Below are 16,413 nucleotides of genomic sequence, written 5' to 3' on the forward strand. Positions count from 1 at the left end.
TAGGTTCTAACTACCCCCCGGCTGCAGTCATCCGGTTCAGGCAAAATCTCCTTTATGTTTCTTTTCTCAATTGTTCCTCCTACTCTTCTTCCATCTTTAGTTTTCTCTTTCTTTCTGTCTTTAGCCCTGTCCCACTGTTGAGTCATTTCACTGTCTAATGATAGTTTGACTCCCCAGCTAAGACCCAGCCAGAGTAAACAAGGCTGAGACTCAGCCAGCCTGCAGTAAGTGTCACTTCTAATCCACTACTAAACCAAGATGGGTGCGCAGTGATCCTGCTCTGTCCCAGTAGCTGTGGCCATGGGCAGAGAAGGAGCCGTACATGCTGATTTCTCATTTTACTGTGCTACAAAGCAAAAAACTGTCTGTGTTTGTTAGGGCAAGAAAAGCAGAAGCAGACAGAAAGGACGAGAGTGCAGCTGATCTCGACAATCTGTTGTTGTTTATTTCAGTGAGTGTAAATGAAGAGGTCTCTGTGTCACTTGGAGTTTGTTCATATAAAAAAACAAGCTCAATGTTTTATAAAGTCAGTCACACAACAAATACATTGACAATATACTCCAAACTTATGACTGTTGGTCTAGAATATACACTTTTTCTGAGCTCATGCAGAGATTAGGGTATTGTTTACCTTCATGTGGTCTGAGATGAGTCTATGTTCCTGTTGGTTTGCAGACAGTCAGAGCTTAGATAACCTTATTATATTAAACAAATCTGCTGTGTGTTTTCTATTATCATAGTGAGAATGCTTTCATGAATGTATTTGATAACAATATGCTGATACCTAAAGTATCAGTAAAATGCTGACTGACAACATATTTATCATCTGCCAATGTTTAGTTAATGTTAGGGAAAGAATGTGGTCTGATACTTGACTTCCACTGGCGAAACCTAACCTTAAGCTAACCTAATGCATGTAATACAACACACTGTTCGCAAAAGATAAATTAAAAAACCTTCACTTAGCTTAGAATAACATGCATACCACAAAACATTTACCTTTAGTCATTAAAAGCTGTGAACTCTCCACATGTAAGCCTAAAGACGCATATTTATACTATATAGACTATATTTCCTTGCAGCGATTCTAAACACGTCCCCTTCATGAGGATAAAATCATACAAACATGTTACAGTGAATAAGTATACGACATTTCCACATTCTCTCAGATTGTGGTGTATTGTGAATATTTTAGAGGTAAATAACAAAAACAAGTTATAATAATTCATATTGGGATGCAGATTCCTGCTGGCTTTCTATTCAATCATCACACCTCTGCCAAGTGAGTACAGTAGGCTTACACAGAATACTGATAATGGTAATCCTGGCATGTACATTTTTATTGCCACCACTAGAAAATATACTCAGCTGGGTGTAAGCCAAGGTGTACTGACTCTTATTAAACAGATATCTGTTTGCAAATAAAAACTAATTATCAAAGAAATCACATAACTGCACATCATATAAAAGTTTTAATAAGCTTTAAAAACACACCTATGAAGTCTGAGCTCTATTATGGTGCAATAATACACCCCAGGCTTTGTCAAAATTCAGTGTATTGTAATCAAGACCAATCAAAACCAATCACTTCCTACTAAACTTCTTTGAAAGCCGTTAGCGTGATTTTAGGACATCCTGCTGAAAACAGGGAAGAAAAACACAACTTCCTCCGTGGAGGTAATTAGATAGCTGGGCTGACTACTCACAGGGATTTTCAACCACAGCAGTAGAGAACTGACCGTGCTAGTGTATCGGAGCTGGTGCAACACAAGTACACAAACTGCTGTCATATCTGTGCCACATGCACAGTACACTGCCTGTACTATCTGGAAATGAATGCTGCAACTGCAACAGGGATAACCAGCATCACGTCTAGACACAGCTCGTCTCCTTTGAGGATTCCTAAAAGGACGCTTTCAGAAAAACTTTCTCTCACTCATCAATATTTAAACAGATACAGCTGCTAACACATTGGATGTATCCTGCACCGAAGAAATCAGAGCTGAAGTTATCTCTAGATTATCAGTCATAGTTTAGAAGACCATGAACCCATAATGGAGAGAACATTAGTGGTTAACAGTATTTGTGTGTGTGTGTGTGTGTGTGTGTGTGTGTGTGTGTGTGTGTGTGTGTGTGTGTGTGTGTGTGTGTGTGTGTGTGTGTGCGTGTGTGTGCGCACGTTCATGTGCTTTTTTCCCCCCCAAGCAGTGAGCAATGCTTAAAAAAATACATTGGAAATCTTTGATCATTCTTTAAAAAGGCCTATAGAGAAAAAATAATGAACAACACCAAGGGCACAAACCACAAGATGCTCTCTCACACACACACACATACATACACACACACACACACTCAGCTGCAGCCTTGGCACGACCAGGCACCACCAGGCACCAAAGTGCGTGGTTGATTTTAGACCAATGGGTGCAGGGAGCACACAGGGACGGAAGACAGAGCGAGCCAGACATTAAAGGGCTCATCTCAAACAGAAGGGAGGGAGAATTCATAAAAACAGCCTTCAAAAAGCAAGCACACACGTACACACACGGTGTTACAACAACACTTTCGATGTTGGCTGTTCTTTTGAAGTTCAACAGCTGTGTTCGTCTAATCTAAGAGGCATTTTGCTCATCAGGAGAGCACAATGGAAACGCAACTCAACTAACACTGAGCATTGTTAGAGGCCACTAACAGAGTATTTATTTAGTCTTGATTGTGTGAAAAACTGTTGGAAAGCAATATTTAGGTGCCTACTGTAGAGAACATCTCACGCCTTCAACACATTATAAAAAACACACCTTAAATAGGTCACTGGAAAATTCAAGAATTTCATGTGCATATACCCAACCATGAGCTGTTCAACTAGACCTGAGAGGCTTGCTGTGCTTCCCCCAACAATGTGAGGAAAAAACCTTCACAATGCCCCCTTGGCGATACGCCTTCCTGAGCACAAAGTGCAGACTAGAAACTCTGTGAGCTCACTTCCTGTTCAATGCTTCGCCGGCTCCGATTGGTTGGTCAGCTTCTGAAGACGCAGCAAGCAACGCTGAGCTTTAACACAGATACATGCACCGAGCTACAAATACAGCAGCGACCCAGTAAAGGAAGCCATTCAACATGCATGAAAGCCTATAATTTTATTTTTGATTTAGTGGCTATGAGGCACCGTGCAGGAAACACAGAAAATCAACTTGTGCCCTTTATATGCAGTATCCTCCAGATGCAACAGAACAGCAAGTACAAATATTCTTGTGTGTTTATTGTGCACAAAAGACATTCGAGTTCAAGACAGAAATTAGACAAAAGTTGTGGTGGTATTTATTACTAAATACATTAAAGAATATGCAACGTGGCACCTTTTAAAGAAGGAAAAGTGAGATAAGAAGAAAGGATGTGCTCATAAACGGCACAACACAAGCTTGGGTGTGAAGCACAGTGGAGGTAGTGCTGTTAGTTGGGCTGGAACAGGCTCACTAAACTTTATTGACAATATAACTCATGGTGGCAGCAGCAGCATGAATTCAGAGGTGTCCAGAAACCTTTGTCTGCTGATTTACAGAGAAATGCATTGAAACTAATTGGAAGGTGATTCATAATGCAGAGAAACTAAATCTAAAATACTCAACAAATGATTTCAAAACTGACATTGACAAACTATATTTTCTAATAGGTTTGCTTCCTTAAAATGCGGTTGATTTTCTACAGAGTGCTATCTGTGTGTTGTCCAACCTATCTAGACGGTCCAGGAAATAAAAGCTGAAATTCTAATACTCAGATTTTCATTTTATGATCCTAAACACAAATCTCTTCGGTGAACTGTCCTCATTATGCTAATACTTTTGCAGGGGATTGCAGACTAAGAAAAGCAGCTTTCCTATAAGCTTGTTGGCGTTTCACTTTTGAGATAATATAAGCTTTTGTAAAAGATTGTCAGAAGATAAATCTTCTGAAAAATCAGATCAGATTAAGAAACAATTTATTGATAATTACATTTCTACAGTTTGTTTTGGTCATTGCAGCAAATCACATAGATGACAAATAAAATCACTTCACCAAATCAAAGCAAAAATCCAATAAATAATTTATTTCTAATACTGTCCTTCCCATTCTCCACCAAGTACAACTGTGCAGCAACATATTGCCCAATTCTCTCCACCGACAACAGCAACTGCACTGCAAACAAATTATTTTTGTCCGAAATGTTCTCGTTATCATCTGGCAGCCGAGCGGTTAAGATGCAGAGCCCATACAATTATAGCAACATCACCAGTCTGACTTCAGCAGGGGGCCTGTGCGTATATATTTCTCTCCTTCCTTCTTTAATGCCACCTCTTAACCATCCACTGTCAAGTAATGAAAAATGTTTCATGACATACGTTTTCAAAAATGCTGCACGACTGAACCCTAAAAGCGACGCAGGACTGCCTGATGTCACAAAGAGCTCGTAAACCTCATTAACTCATCTGAAACTGCCTGATTTGAAGATGCATGTTTTTAATGGACAGTGGCCCTTTGCAAATAAGCACATAAACACAAATCTGCACATAGCACACACACAGAACAGAGCAATGTTTGTGGTTTCATATCCCTGCATACATCAGCAGGGGATCCACCATTATGGCCACTGATCACTTAAGTATCTACACAGCCAATGCACCAATTCACATACAATCTGAAGAACACTGCAATTTAGTTGACCACTAGTTTTAACTTTGGCCTCATATTATCTCACACTAAAATCAGAGCAGTACTGTCTCATATCACTGCTACTTATTTAGAAACCACCCTACTGTACGATAAACTGAAAAAGGTCCAACAACTAATCAAATCATCTTATGTATTTTTTTTTAACTAAAGCTGCTCAAAACTTTCTGATCCCAGCTTCTTGTTTTTTGTTATTTGCCTGTTATAAAATAAATACATCTAAATTTATCAATTATCTTTTAATTTGTAACGTTGAAAACAGGAAGTAGCAGGTTGATCAGGGCAACAGTGAACAAAATGTTAGATAATAATAATCATTAGTTTGCACCTTAAAATCACAAAGAAGCTTCACTTTAAGATTACATGTTGCCACCAATTATGAAATGGTTTCTCGTCTGACATACCGTCTACTTTTGTATCAGTCTTTTAACTTAACACTGAGTTATGGAAGGACAAATTCAACAAGTGTGTATCAGAATCAAATGGACTTCAGTGTGAGTAGCCTTGATAGCTGCCTTGAGATTTGCCCGTCTCAGTATTAAGACCTCAGATTAGCAGGCTGTGCCCGGTTGCTGGCTGTAATCAGAACGCTCATCTAGTATAATCTCTTTTCGATAGTAAAGCAAGCGCACTAGTCTGAGACACGGCTCAGAGAAGACGTCTTAAGCAGCAGGAGGTCAAGGGGCAGATTTTCAATTCAAATATGAGAAACTGACTTCCTGCGAGGACTCCTCAAGTTAAACACTTTTAAAGCTAAAATATCATTAAACAACTTGTTTGTGCTTGTGTGTGTTGACTTGCTTTGATGTCAGTCACCGACACTGCCAGGCTCCACTCCAGGACATATTTAAGGATAAAGCGAAGCTGGTGTCTATCAACGTGTCTCCTGGCAGTTCCAGTTTCAATATTTGATGAGCAACAGCTAAATCACCCTGTTGGAATAATTGAACATTAGTTAGGGTACAAAACTACAGAAAATATATCAGTGAGGCAGCTCATCAGTGAAGAGGGAGAACTGAAGGAGAGCAACGGGGCTCCTCAAGAGATCAGAGATGAGTCGTTCAGACACTCAGAGGAATCTAATTTTGCCATTACACTGTACACAGCTTAATGATTTATCATTTGAAATACCAGAGGAACTGCTGGCTGTGTGTGGAGGAGTGCAACACTAACGTGTGCATGCATGCTTTAGGTCTGAACAACGGCAAGAAGACACTATAAGATTATGTTTTTAAATGTGTGAAGAAGGCATCTGTTGCTGTAAATGACTTCATCAAATATGCAGCTGTTAACTAGAACGCTGAGATCGACTGATGGTTCGTCTTGAATGACAGGAAATCGGTCGGCGCTGACAAGGAACTAAACCTCAGGTAGGTCTGCAACGAAAACACTGTGGTTGTTATAAGTGAATCTTCTGATTACCTGCTTGATTTGTCATCTGGAGTCTTCAGGTTTTCATTTTCATGTCATTAAGCTGCTGATGTCTGACAATATTGCACTTGTCTGCCTAGTGACTCACTAAGTGCCAGTAAGTACAAACGACATGTTTGCTGATTAGATAAAATACTTTAAAATAAATTATTCACCAGAATTTAGCAGTACTGTGCATTTTGCCTATTCGCCAGCAAACAGCAGATTCAAATCCTCATATCTGAGAAGTCAGAAAGAGCAAATATTTGATATTTTCCTTAATAAGAGACAATTGTTAAATTCCTGCAGATAAATTTTGGGTCAATTAATTAAAGAGTAACCTCGCATATGTATGGGGACAGTATTAATCTCCCCTCCGCATCTGTGGCTCAGACTATGTCAGCTAGAAGAGTTCGTGAGAAGCAGTTCAACCAAGACTACAATCTCTATATTATGAGCAACCAGATGACATTCTGTGAACTGATGAACTCCATACGACAGGAATTTTAATATAAGAGGATACTAGTTTAATACCATTCATATAGACGAAGTCACCCTTTAACTGATGAATCTCTAAAAGTGATTAGTGGCAGAAACACTGTTCAAAGTGGATCAGTGTTCCTGTGGAGAGGAGCTGAACCTTGGCGTAGTGCACAGATTTTAAACCTGGTAAACTGATGTGCTTAAATAAGTTTAAAGTTTGACCTTGTTTTGTTGATGACCTTTAAGTAAACAACTAGTGAGATGACAGCCGATGGATGAAAAGGCTGAAAAAGGCTTCATGTGTTCTCTAAGCTCACAGTCTTGTCTGGTTCTTTTTGTGAACCTACACTTTGCCTTCACACCCCTTCTAACAGCAAACACGGATCATGAGTGGAGAGCCAGAGAGCTGAAGTCGAAGTGACTGACGTGTGTTCTTATGTTTGCCGCATGTAAAAACAGAAACAAAACTGTACACAGTACAGTTCTTTGACCCGATAAGATGCATGATCATAGACGGAATTAGCCTTTGTGGTGCATGTTTGTATGCACTTATGATGATGCTCTTTGATTGATACTGAATATGTATATGTACAGTATAATATGTGTGTATACAGGGCAGGTACAAGGTACCATATCGCTCTCTCTCTCCCTCTCTCTCTCTCTCACAGCCCAGATTTAACACCGACAGCCGGTGCAGATGCTGAGAGAAACATCGGGAGAAAGCGCTTAGGTGGTCCCAACCCATCAAACATTTAAAGACCGACGCAGCCAGGCAGGGATGCCGCCTACCTTAACAAAGTGTAGATCTGCCACAAAGTGAGGCAAACACATCTGCCGGCGTGTTCCACCTTTTGTGTGTGAACGTGAGACAGAGAATTACGACACAAGAGCAGGAGCAAGGACTTTAACATTTGTCTGTCTTGTAGTGCTGATAAGTGGCGAGGAAATAAATCCCCAAGCAATATGAAAACCAATTAATTACTTAAAAAATTAAGAAATACAGCCACCGGTTCAAGATTTAAGAGTAGGTTGAATGTTTTTAGGTTTTGAACCATTGGTTGGACAACGTTCAACTTGGGCTCTGGACGTCTGTGATTTTCTAGATGTTTGATTTTGTTAAAACAACTGAACAACTGCTCTAAAACATTATGCTTATAATAATAATAATAATAATAGTCTTAAAGGTGCAGCCCTCGTTCTGTGTGAGATGCTCAGAAAATGTGATCTGAGCTAAATGTAACACACAAGAAGAGACAAACACAATATCTCTAAGCCAACAACACACGACTGTCAATCGTTTCTGTCTATATTGAGCATATCCAATTAACAGTCACGGTGCTGATGGAAAACTGAAGTAAACCCTCGGATTTGATAACTGTACTAACCAAACGCTTCTGGTAGCTGCAGATTAGACCTGCACATTGTTCAGGAGGAATTTTTTGGCTCATTCCTCTCCTCACTGAACTTCCACGCTGCAATCATATTCCCACAGTGTGAGCATGTCTGACTGAGTAGTCGCCCTGTTAGGATCATTGAAACACATTCGAGGTTCTTCCTGCTGCATCAACTTAAACCAAGCTTCAGCTCCACCATGACATTATCTTTTCCTCTTGATGATGGAAAGCTATCCAGGCCTAAAGGCAACAAATTCGCCCTAAAAACATGACTCTCCCTCCACTGCAGAGCCATGGCACTGCACCGTCTCCATTTATAGACAGTTTCTCTGCATATTGGTGAATATCCACAATCTTCTAGATTACCCTGTCCCCTTTTCTAGCTTTATGCTAAGCAACAATTTTCGCTGAAATCTCATTTTTGGGAGATGTAGTTCATGTCTGCTTGTAAATAGAAAACCCAAAAGTGGGTATAATAAGTCACAGTAGCTCTAACACACACCTTCAATCTTATTTTGCAGATGTGATTCAGATTTACCAACTCCTGAATTCAAAAACCTTTCGCCGAGAGGCTGACTTACGTGTATTGTATCCTGTATTTAACATACCTTGACTTGGATGTGGCTGCATGCATCTATACATAAATACAGATAATTATAGAGGGTTTACTTCCTTTTTCTTGTCACGGTTTTGCACAGTTAGCTGCAGAAACCAAGTTAACTGGAGTCTTTAACTTGGGCTCTGAGATGTTCTGATGCATGTTTACCCATTTTCTGCTGGGTAGGACACCAAATAAACGATTAGATTATAAAAATAATGAATCAGCAGATGATTTGAGAATACAAAACAAACTTCCCCCTCATGTAGAAGCATACAACCCACATATTACCCTAAATGTAAAATGGATAAAAGCCAAATAACTGGAGGTGTGCGCATATTTTCCATTCAAAAGTTTAAAATAAGACACTGCTCCTCCCTCAAGCCCTCCGTTTACACAACCCTAACATATCCAGCCCTTGCAGAGCTCTCCTGGCTCCTAAAGTATAAACTCAATCCATCCTGCAGCCTTCAGCCATTTCAAACTGTGTCCAAGTGTCCCAGCAGCCGCTTGGATGGAAAAGCCATGTGTAACATTACCAGCGGTGTAATGGCAACATCCCGGGGAGGATGTTGGAGTCTCGCTGCTAATCTCAACCCGTGTCGCTCAATTCACATGCGCCAGCGGCGGAAACGTCGCTTTTCGCCGGTTTAAATCCAGGTTATCACCGCGTTTGGTGACCCCAGGAAGGCGTAAAGTGATCCAGCTAAACCCGCTCCAAGAAGAGTCGGGCATGCCGCGTCTCCTGCCTGTGTGCTGCCGCTTTTTGCTGCCCCGGAGAAAAAAATCCCCGTCTTCCCCCTCTCTTTCAGTTTGAACCAGTCTCCAGCTCAACCCCACCAAGAAAACTGGCAACATGTTTGCTTTTTCCTGCACTCACCTCAGTCCGGGTCGAGATGTTCACATGGAGGCGAGAGAAAAGCGCAGAGCCGACGGAGATATCCCGGAGGTCTCAACTTGTCCCGTTAGTACAGAGCCAGCAGAGCTGCTGAGAAAAGCTTAGTGTGTGACTCTGTGCATGTATCTATCTCTGTGTGTGTGTGTGTGTGTGTGTGTGTGCAGAGTCCCTCTCTCTTCTCTCCCAACACCAAGTCACTCCTCGAGGGCGGGGCTGAGAGGGAGGAGGAGACTGGAGCGTGGATGCAGCCTCGGTGTGAATGACAGGAGCGCACATATAGAGGGGCCAAAAGAAGGAGGTGCTCCGTTTCTTAATGCCTTCTTCACACAATCTATTGATTCTAATGAAAGATTCAATATATTATAAACTATAGAATAATTTAATATGGTCTGGATTCTCCAGTTATTCTACTAGAAAGTTCAAATTGTCACTTTCTGCGCCCACAAGGATCTAAAGTTTTTACCCCACTGCTCATTTTTGAGTGTTTACACTTTAAACAGTATAAAGTATATAACGCAATGAAACAACATTAAACTAAGTTAATCTGTTGGCTAACGTTATCAGACAAACAAAAGTCAAAATGTGGTGGATTGTTCCCTTTAGGAATGAGTTGCTGCCCAAGTTGAATGAGTTCCAGTATCCTGGGTCTTGTTCACGGCTGAGGGTGAAATGAATGGTGAGATCAAGTGGTGGATTGGTGCAGCTTTAGCAGTAATGCAGCCATTGTACCTGAAAACGGAGCAAAGCTTTCAGTTCACCATGAGCTTATGTTCCACCCCTCACCTACGGTCATGAGTAACGACTGCCTACGATGATTACGATGATTTTATGAAGTGTCCAAAATCAGTTTTCTTCGAATGATGGCCGAGCTGGAGTTGGCACATCCAGAAGGAGATGGAAGCAGAGCCAAGACAGTCGTCAGCATCAAAAGGAGCCAGTTGAGGTGGTTCAAGCTTTTCGTAAAGTAAACCACATAACAGTGAGGATTGAAAGAGTAGTAAATGTACTGTAATTATCATACACATAACATTTCACAATCTGTGTCTTTCATCATCAGAAAAAAAAGAACTGGTAGCTGGTAGCAAGTTGGCAACAGAACAGGTCATTCACAAATTATCCAAAATGTTAATATTTAGCATTGTCATGAAAAAAATGTTTGCAGCAAAGTTTAAAACATACTAACAAAATAGATCAACATACTGAAGTAGAGGTTCATAAAGTTACTTGGAGACACTTATAGGGTGTAGTAAATAACTAAATGTATGGCGGACTGTGGTATGAATCTTTTTCCTGGAAGAGTCGATTCATTTGTTGCAGCTGTCATAAAACCTTCTATTGAATGTGTTATTTAACAGCATTTTTACTTGCTGTATTGCTAATGAAATGTCAAAACAATGAAAGTAGTGCTTCTGCTGTGTGCACTGCCTCTCTGGCGAGACAGTAGACCTTGGAAGACTAGTCGAGTCTAGTGCACATGAAAAATTAACACGGCCTTAGCCGAGACTTCTTTCCCACTCTCTGGGATTTCCCCTTTTATGTCTGTATCCTTTGTCTGTGACTATTTGTGTCTCATTTTCTTTTTAATTTTCCCTCCTTCTTGATCTACTCCCTTGTTTCCTGTCTTTCTGTGGCCCAGCCACCTCAAGAAGTGAGTCAAGTGTGATTTTCTGGATTCTGGTGCAGAGATGTGTTTTTCTAGAAAGCTCACGAGATGTTGGACGACGCAAAGTTTAGTTTAGTTTTTGAACAAACACTTTAAAACCCCCATTCAAGGGCCTAAACCCTCTGGTACACCACTCTGCATGCCCACAGTCCTGATCAGACCAGTTCCTGATCTGTATTTCTAGCTGATGCCTTTCACAGCATCTACTAGCAGGTAGAAGCTCTTTAAGATCCCCAGACAGACTTCCTGACTTCTTTGATGAACTGTTTGAAGTTATAAATGGGCTGCCTTGCCTTCCTTTTCTTTTCTTTTGTTTCAATTATAAATCACTCAGTGTTTCAATTACTATTGGTGTCCAGTAAAGAACCCTGTAGGCTCCAGGGGATTTCTTAGGGATAGAATAATTTATTTCCCAGCCGCGGTGATCATTATGAGTTTTAAAAAGTCAGCTGCTGTATGTTTCAAAGCACTTTGGGTCGGAGGAAAATGCTGATCAATACAAAGACATCGCTATGCTTTTGAAACATGACAGGTAAGAAGGCTAATCTGTAATGGTTATAATAGATGGATCTCATGGGAAACATAATGACCTTAACGTTTTATTACTGTGTCTGTGCTTCCAGAAGCACAATATACACAGTGTAAATAATTTTTAGAAATACTAGATCTCATGCTGCCTTAGAAAAGAGGTTATCTGAATTATCAGTTTATTTGAGTTAAAGTAAACACCTCAAATAATTTATTATATGAAGTTAATAATCATTAAGTGTGGGGGAAGGTACTGAAATTAGTACCAACCTGCATCGTAGCTCCTGTATTTAAGAAATAAAAGCAGTGTCACTTATTTCACTAGTGAAAAAACTTTCTTCAAAGTGTTTTTTTTTTTTTCTTTCTTTGAAGCAGTGCATGCTGGGACGTTTTCTAATATTCAAATTTTGAATCTGAAGTGTGAAAATATACAACTAGTTGAAATTACATGAAATGAGCAAAACTTCTTAGGTAAACAAGGAAACATTAGATTATTCCTCTAAATGAATGTAAGATATGTAATATTTAATGATATCAAAACACTGTGGTGTGAAAATCTGGGTCAGCTGTAGATGGTAGATGGAGTTAAGTGTTTGTTACACGCACTCCCTCTTTCTCCTCTTAACCCCAATCTTCAGCTAGAAATGGAAGGCAGGCTTAAGACTTCACTCTCTACATTTTTCATGGATTTGCACTTGCCCCACTTCTCCCAAGGAGCAGAATGGGGTGGTTGTGTTTTTGGGAGTGGCATGACTAAACAAAAGCCAGTATGTAGCGGTTAAGAAAGGAGATTTGGTCTTTGCCAGCGTCTCTCCGGTTGGCACGTTTGAACTCCATCTAGACATCAGAGATTCTGACTGTAAGGAACATCAAAATGATAAATTGATGATAAAGTACTATATTTAAAAGCGAGTTTTCAAGTCTGAGGCTTTCAATCATTTCTTATGACTGGAATGAGCAGACGGACAAAGAGACTCGCTGCTGGCAGTTAATAAGACAAGAAAACAAAAAAAATATTCAATGCTACTGCAGCCCCCTTCCTGAAAGAGTGTTTCAGGAAAGACAATCTTCGATTGTGTGATGCTATTAAAAACCTTATAACAAATCTGCTCCACAATACAGAGCATGTCTTTCAGGTCTACATTGATCCACCCTCTTCTTTATGTGTCTATCTTTGTCTCTCTTTTCTCTCTGTGGTGAGGAGTGAATCGTTGCCAAGTAGCTGCTGTGAGCAATGAGCCCATGTTGTCAAATCCCCCCCATTAAGATATTAGCACTTCTACAAAGATGAAGTATGCTCTTGTTATCTCCTACTTTAAACATTTTTTCATTATGAAGCATATATCAACCAGACAGTTATTTATCACACTGTAATTTAAGTATGCATGCTCTGATGCTTAATGTTAGGGGCCCTGCAGCTATTATTGACCTGTATCCTGCGGTAAACAGTGAATGAACAGACTGGGCTGTCAGTACCACATTAGACTTTACACTGAGGAACCTGAGGAGGAATATTGAAGTGGGTGTGATTTCTTTCTCACATTTCCGTACCTTTCTTCTAAATTACAATGAGTTTTCTGATGACAAAGAGTTAACATATGTGCATAGCACATTTCAGGCACACAGACAACTGAAGGCGCCTTACAACAAGAGCCAGATACATTTCTAATAGAAAGTGGATCTTCTGAAAGGTTGTTTTAAACAAAACAAGCAAAAGCCTTGTTCATTCCTCCTGTGTTGCTGGGTCCATTAGCCGTTATTGTCCTTCTTTGTTCTTAGCTACACTAATTCTGTCTGTAATTCATAGATGAGCTGATTCAAAATAGGCAGAGTTGCTCCATTACCCAAGAGTAATCATTTTCAATTTCACTGAAGAAAATAAAGGGGGGCCTGGCAGGCACGAAGAGAACAACTCTGCAAAGAATAGTAATTTGTGTGTCAAATGTTATTTAAGACGTCACATCACAAACATAGCCTTAAATCATATTTTGCTCTCTAAAACAATAACTATTCAAAACACGCAGAAGAAACAATCGAATAAAGAAAACACAAGTTTGTATTTATTAAGATTGTAACAATCAAATCAGATTTGACAGATAAGGGCCAAACATCCCCAAACGGCAGAGTCTGATTCAGATGTTTGTAAATCATAATTTGTTCACCAACAAGACTGCTTAAGTGAAAAAACACATTTCGTGCAGGATCCGACGACTCACAGTGACAAGCTGATTATAAGCATGCATGGTTTCAGGGCTTTGAACTTCCATCTTGAGTCTCAGCGAATGTGTGCTGGAGGAGTCAGTGTTTCAAGCAGCTTGCAGAGTCATGCTTGACTTCCACACGTGTTGCCTAAAAATCATCATCATCAAACTTAAATTTAAGGTGAACTTTTCTCTTCAGCAGATGAACGTCAAAACAATCCTCTTGTACCAAATTCGTGAGTCATGCATCACTCTTCACAGTCAAGGTCAAACAACGAAGTACATCCCACATTTTTCAATAAAGAGATACTGTGAATTGTAACAAGACAAAGTAGTACACTGAGACGTACATGTATGTGACATGTGTTGTATTTCAGTTCATTCATATAGTGTAGCACAAACAACCATTTTACTGGGATGGAGAATAGAAAAAAGTGTCTGTTGAATGCTGTTGAATTGCCACTAAAGGGGCCCCGGTGGTGGATATAGCTCCTGGGAATGTTCCCTTTTTTCAATAGCAGACAGACTCAAAGGTTTGAATTAACTGTGAAAGCTCCAAATCCAGCAGAGGGAGAAATAAATGAAAGAAGAGATAACTGCGTCTCCGGCAACTCCCCAGATCCAGCGATGGAGAATATTATTTGTCATATTCAGACTCTGGAAAACTGGCTGAAAGACTCTTGCCCGGACTTTAAAGTGGAAAGACACTTCATCTCATACGTGTTTCTACTGCTGCACTCAGAAGGGGAAATTACATTAATGACCTGAAAATGTGAACTGGCGTTTCCTGAGAGCCTTTCGCGTATTTGCATATTGCTGATGTTTCAGTTAGAAATCCTGAATTTAGCAGCAGTGCAAAAAAAAAAAAAAAAAAAACAGAAACGATGACAGTTTTGGAGAGTTGGTTTCTTGTAAGCTATTCTAACACATTTATAATGTACTGTAAGTTTTCAGTGTTAGCGTTAGAAATGCCTGTGCTGACTAGTTTTACTTCTTTTGGTCTTAAATAATTATCCGGCCTGAATGAAACTATCCACAGTTAGATGTTAAAAGAGGAAATTAAACTTAAATGTATTTTCTACCATTGGCTGCAAACAGGATATCCAATCTGTGTCAGTCAGATTCTGTCACATAAACAGGGTGTTGAGTCCCTCTCCATCCTGTCATAGCAGACAATGCTCACCACACACATGAAATGCTGTGGTAATGCTGAGAGGAACAATAACGCAGCTCTGAAATAAGACCTGAAGGTGTTACTTTGGAGGATATGACAGTAAACCAGATTATGCTGTGACTCCACTTTGGCAACGCAGCGTCTTCATCTGCACTGGCAACAACAACAACAACAACAACAGAATTCTCTTTTAGCATCTTTCTCTTCTCAGCATTGTCACACTGTCCCTTACATATTCTGCCAGTAACTGTAGATGCCTAAAATGTCAATTTTGTCCATGTTCTGGCAATTACAGAAAGAAAGTTGCTATTCTAATTTCAGTGTGTACAAAAATGACACAGCAGCGCTCCAAATCTGAAATCACCCACCTATAATAACAGCAGAGGGGTAATTGACTCTCTGCTGGAGGCATGCTGCGGTCAGATTCTGCAGCAAAGCTTCTGGGGGAGTTCCACTGAGGTTTAGGATGGAGTGCAGACACACTGACAGTGCAGTTTTAGAAAAGCTTTGAAAAGTTTCTCTTAACTCTGGCTAAAACATTGGGACGAGTGCGATGAATGAAAAGTTCACCATGTATTCCCCACTCTTACTGCCCAGCTCTTTATTTTCCTTAAAGCAAGGCAGCTGCTGTAACTCCCAGCCGCTCAAACACACAGTTTCAACTATTCCTACAAGTCAGAGCTACACCTTAAAAGGCTGCATTTCATTTAACCACGAGCTCAAGAGCATTAACAGCTGCACCTGGAGCAAGTAAAGAACAAACAGAAGCCGAAAAACCAAAAGGAGCTTGTGATTTCAAATCTTACAGAAGTCTAACAGCGCACTCTAGTGAATGAATGAGGTAATCACACATAAAGAAATATTCAGAACTATGACTTTAATGCTATTGATGCACAAAAATTATGTAGTTAGGTTATGTTATGAAATGACATCCAGTTATCATCACTGTCTTTAATGTTTGAGTAAAACGTTGTTGATTATCCCAAAAACTAAAGTGTTGTGGAGTCCTCTGTACTTCCCACATTGTGACACAAAGGGGCGTTGGCGTGGTGTTACACTGCAGTCTCTCTACAGCTGATCCACAAAGTAGGAATGAGGGCAGCCATGCCTGCTGATACTGTACAGTTTCTACTTACATCAGCAGCAACTGAGCAACAGCAATTACAGGCTGCTGAATAAGAGAGAAGGAGGTAGCACTGCAGCACTGCTGCTGACTGCACCATGTTGACTTAATATGCATACGTAGTGTATGAAGGGGATGCTAAATAAATAGCACATGCTCAGTGTATTGTATGCCAGCCTTAAGTTAACACAATTATGCAAAAGGTAACTCATGCACATTATATTTGTTCCTCTTGTTCAT

The 16,413-nt window shown here is 40.1% G+C and overlaps 1 protein-coding gene across 1 annotated transcript in view; it reads right to left on the reverse strand.

The window, feature by feature from the left end:
* The window catches only part of ppp1r16b (protein phosphatase 1, regulatory subunit 16B), a 63,415-nt gene extending 53,776 nt beyond the window's left edge, over positions 1 to 9,639 (reverse strand). Inside the window, exon 1 of the mRNA XM_026348178.1 lies at positions 9,467 to 9,639. The gene's annotated coding sequence lies outside the window, so the exon portion shown is untranslated. The remainder of the gene's footprint in view (positions 1 to 9,466) is intronic.
* Between the last annotated feature and the right edge of the window lie 6,774 nt (positions 9,640 to 16,413).

This window comes from Anabas testudineus, chromosome 5 (genome assembly GCF_900324465.2).
Source record: "Anabas testudineus chromosome 5, fAnaTes1.2, whole genome shotgun sequence".
Classification (NCBI taxonomy): domain Eukaryota; kingdom Metazoa; phylum Chordata; class Actinopteri; order Anabantiformes; family Anabantidae; genus Anabas; species Anabas testudineus.